The sequence below is a fragment of the Limulus polyphemus genome, unplaced genomic scaffold (genome assembly GCF_000517525.1).
Source record: "Limulus polyphemus unplaced genomic scaffold, Limulus_polyphemus-2.1.2 Scaffold468, whole genome shotgun sequence".
Lineage (NCBI taxonomy): Eukaryota > Metazoa > Arthropoda > Merostomata > Xiphosura > Limulidae > Limulus > Limulus polyphemus.
The window spans coordinates 557610-563010 of NW_013666078.1; positions in this window are offsets into that span (position 1 = coordinate 557610).

Sequence of the window (5401 nt, forward strand, 5' to 3'; positions counted from 1 at the left end):
GAAGAAGAACAACAACAACAACAAAAAGTCAACTTACAATTTGATATTTTAATTATTAATAGCATAATTTATTGTGTTATTCAAAATAAAGTTTGAAGATTATTTAAATTTGGAGCCAAATATGTATAGATCTGGCAAGTAGTCATACTGTTCGAAAAACTCAAACAATCCTTAATGTAATTGGATGAATCAACTTGCACCAGAAAAAGCATGGATAGATACGATTTCTCTGCAGGATACCCTAAGCCTACATAAATAACATTATATAGAAAAAGCGTGCTAACCATTTGAGTTTGAGCAGCATTTTTAACAGAGAGATATCGTCTCTCAGAGTTACTGGAAAAAAAATAAAAGAGTCAGATATCACCGAATATCAGATAGGTTATCTTATAACGATGTTACTGTAGTATGTGTGGTTATACGTTCCAATGCGCAAGACAAACCCAAGTATTTGAGTGAATTACGCTCAAATCTTTCACGAAAAACTATTCAAAAAACGAAAGGGGTATATATTAACATTAATTTGGAGCTAAAAGGCAAACCCCCTCAGTGGCTCAGCGGTAAGTCTGCAGGCTTACGACACTAATGACACTAAAATTCCGATTTCTATACCCGTGGTGGGCACAGCACACATAGCCCACTGCGTATCTTTGCGCTTAACAACAAACAAACCAAACATTAAACATATGTCGTGCCATCTAGTGACTTAAAAATAACTTCGATCTAAACACCAATGTATATCTGCCAGCCAAAAACAGCAGTATTCAGAATTCAACGAACATCTAAACTTAGATAATGACTGCGCTTTCCTAAAATCTAAGTCCCTCTCAATGAAATACTCTCGATTAAGCCCACATTTTACTGGAATTGGACTCATTTTTACAAATAACGTCTGTTTACGTTTTATTTCCGTGCTACGTTGCTTCGGTTTCTGGAGCCTTGAGCACATTCTACAGTTTCAGTCTTGGGAGCTGTTAAACTCAAAACTACAAACAAGCACAAAAAGCAGGCTATCGGATTTGTGTTTATTCAAAGGGGGGGGGGAGTTGAAATGTTAAGTATCCCTTAAAATTACAGCTTCGAAAAGAGAAACAGAAAATAAATTTCAACGTAACGGAAACAAACACGTACATAAACGTAAGTATACGTGCAAACAAGATGTACACGTCAATGAATCAGTCCGAATATGTAGAATGTGTTTTATTAGAGCTTTTATATTGTTTAAATGTTTATACACAAAGTAAGACTGAAATTCCAATTCATCTCATCTATTTATGCCCCCTCTCTCCCTCCCTCAACAGTAAGCTTGTTTGTTTGTTTTAGATCAAAGCCTCATTGAGCTATCTGCTGTGTACACCGCGAAGAATCTAACCCCGGATATTAGCGTTGTAAGTCCGTAGAGTTACCGCTGTCCCAACGAGGGACTCAACGATAAGCCTGAAGGTTTATAACTCTCTAATTTCGGGTTCGGTCCCCATGGTAGCCGTAGCTAAGATAGCCCATTGTGAAATTTTGTTCTCAACAACAAACAAACAAATTCATCCATTTCTGATTTTCAATAACGTGTAAATACACTGTACAATCGTTCTTTTTAAAGTATAAGAAACTTTGGAACTTAACTGTTGCGAGACAGGAAAAAGTTTGTACAAATATTCAATAGAACTATTAGTTGTGTGGATAAAAGTTCAGTAGAATATTTTGCAGTAAACTGTAGCAGGTACACAAAGTTGACTCTAAAACGTTTACTGGTTATCGTGAACACTTATATCGTGTGTGAATAGAAAGCCTAGGAATGGTTGAGATAGGAATATAGCCTCTGTTTGAATATTAAGCTTTCCTATATATGGAGTTAGGACTAATCAATCTCCTAAACTGGCCAAACCTCTTTTGATATTATTGGGTGTACCGTCGAAAATGTCATTGACAGCGAGTGTGTAACAAATGATGATTTAATCCATTCTAATAATTATAGCTTTTTGGTTTTTCCTATAGACTGATTTATAATATTATGTACCTCTTGTTGGGTTGGGTGTGATTAGTCTATCGAGTTGTGAGCAGGAAGGTCCAAAGTTCGAGCCAAAGATATTTCTGAATACCGTTTTACTTTCAATTCTTGGCACGTTAAAAAGTTACAGTCAGTTTTACTAAGAATAGCCATAAAGGTAGTGGGTGCTTCTCAGGAGATTTACTCCCTCTGATCAGCTGTTATAAGTTTGGGACGGTTACATCTGAATCTTGGGGCCATTTAACCTATGTATTACTTCTTGTCAGTTTGTTCATTAAGTTAATTTTTAGTTCTGATCTATATCGTTAGCATTGAAAGTAAAACCTAACCTGCCTTAGCCTGCTCTAAGCTTGCATAGCAAGTTAAGCCTAGCCTAGGCTAGCATAACAAGATAAGCTATAAAGCTGGGAGCAAAATTTTTAAATTAGAGAATGTGATGTTTTTTGGTTGTTGTTGGTTTTATTTGAACGTGGCTCCATCTGTTGTGAAACATTATAATTTCAAAAAAATTTCATTTGAATAACGTATAGAAATTAGAATTTCCATAATAACTTGAACAGATAGAATTTTAAAACAAGAAAAAGACAAATTTCGACAAGTTCACCTGTCAATATCAGGAACGAGTGAATGTTGGAGAGTTTTCCCTTTATTTCTTATTAATAGAGCTTCTTTGATTTTGTTTTTTTTTTTTTTTTTTTTTGCAGCTGTTGTTTCATTAAAGATTACGTGGTATGAATAAGATAAGAAGAGATATTTTGACCAGAATTTTGTCGGTCTTGAAAGATGTGAGAAGATGAACGATTGTTCTCGTTTATGCGGGAATTGAGCATTATCTCTGTTTCACCTACTTACTTGTTGCAATCCTGGCGTTTGTATTCATAAGTAACATTATTTATATGGTTGTCTTGGAATTTACTTCACTAGTTTTGTCTTTTGTACCAGGAGTAAAATTAAATTTAACCTTTACATTGTGTTTGGACCTTTTTAGAGCATGAGAAAGACCAAGAGTGTGTGGTAAGTTGATTATAAGTATTAGTTATTGAGTTTCAATAATGGATTTAGGTTTGATCAAAAGGTTTAGTTGTTGCAAAACGCAAACCTACACAGTGGGCTGTCTGTGCTCTACCCACCAAGGGTATTGAAACTCGAATTTTAACTTCGTAAGCCTGCACACTTACTGCTGAGCCGCTGGGGGAAAGGGTGGGGGCTTCATCAGATAGAAGCATTTGTTACGATTACTTCCTGAAACTGGAGTTTTTTTGGTGAAATCACGTATTGATCAATGCTTATGGTAATTTTAGGGGAAAGATTTTTTTAGTTCTATCAAACTTTGAATACGAGAGGTTTGTATGTGGAAAATAGATAAATTTAAGGCTTTCTTTTATATATATATATGTACAATTGGTCTGAAAATCTACTGTGCTTGAACAAGAGTCTTTTTAACGAAGGAAATTATAGTCGCCAGTTGTTGTTGTTTTTTATTAGTATATCAAGTGTTTGATACATTTGTTTTAATAGCCATATTTTAAAAGACCAAGACTATGTTATAAAACTAATGGGGAAAAATCTATTAATTATTTTTATCTGTCTGTGACACTCTATTCCAGCCTTCACCCACTTTATGGAACAAGAATAAACAATTTGGCAAGAAAAGTCGCAAATGTTAGATGGCAATAGTAAGAAAAACACCTTGGTGTACCAGAGAAGAGTTGTCAGGGGTCATTGGATGCTTCCAGCATTGATATCAGAAAATCACCAATAGGTGTGTTGCTAATCAGACGGAAGAAAAACAGATGTTCCAAACATGCCAATGTCTAACTGCTGAAGCAGTAGAATTAATACTTTTTTCCACATTTATTTTGAGATATTCAAGGCCACTGAGCATCTTGGTTTTATAAAATTTAACAGGGCAAGTTTAGAAAAGCTTTTTGATCTTTTTTAACACTTTCGTGTGAACATACGGAAAACGTTTATTAAAATAAAAGTCAATTATAATACACTGTAGCTATCTATGTATTTACATTACATTTCATATTGAAAATAAACTCTGTATAAATTTAATGTTTGTTTTACAAAACACTAAATGTGTATTGATGCATTTTAGTTAAATACAATTTTTGTATGCAATTAAACTGTACGCTTCTAAAATGTGATTATCAATGATAATCCTTAATATTGCCCTCCCCCCCCCAGTGGCACAGCGGTATGTCTGCGGACTCACAACGCTAAAATCCAGGTTTCGATACCCGTGGTGGGCAGAGCATAGATAGCCCTTTGTGTAGCCTTGCACTTAATTACAAACAAACCTTAATATTGAAACTACGTGGTTCAAATTCTACATAAATTTAATGTTCACCATACTTTAACTACAATTCATGTATGTCACTGAATTTAAAAGTCAGTAAACTTAGTTATTTCACACTATATAGTGATACGAAATACTATATGTGTATTCTATTTCTCAGTACCTAACGGGACATTTCAGTTAACATATAATTATTGTACACTGTCAGAGGAATTTGTTCCTCAAAATTGAAGAACATCTCCAAATTATAAGAAGGACGACACTGATATTTCTTTATGTGTTTAAACTATTACGCTTTCAAGAAGTTAAACTATGTACATATCTTTGTATATTATGTTTGTAAAATTATATTTAAATGACAGTTATGCGAGTTCTAGATCAAAAACAGAAAGTAGTAACTTAGAAACAGAAAAATAATTTCCTAATGTACCATCAAATATTGAGACTTTCTTGAATGTACATTTAGCTTTCTGTAATGTTATGTAAAGTGTAAGAATATATAAATTAGTTTTGCTGACTGTTAAGTTTAGTGACCTACTAAATCCATTCTTCATTATCAGAGTTCGTGTACTGTAGACATACAGTTTGTTTTGTTTCCAAAGTCTATTCTGTAATGATAGACAGTAAACATGATGGATTTATAAATTGTGAAATATATATTTTCTTGTCTTTTATCCTATGAAAATATAACTTTTGGTTTGTCTGTCAGTTTTGTAGAAACGAACGCAATACTTGTTTTTCTCAAATAATGGTCATGTGACTAATGAACAAAAGTGAAATCAATAGTCACGGTGTTTTACTCTTAAACGTCACTTCTATCTGGATTATATATGTGTATAAAAATAATAAATAAACATACCTACATACATGTGTTACGAGTGTATGTTTTGTGGTGAATATTTTCAAATCATGTAATCACACAAATCGTTCTGATGAGTGTCCTATTTATTTTTGTCTATAGATATTTGTTTTATATACCCAGTCATATTATTAAACATTTTAAATCTTCCCCAATGTTTGAGCATGTGTCATACCACCTATCTATTTTGGCCCGGCATGGCCAGGTGGTTAGGGCGCTCGACTCGCAATCT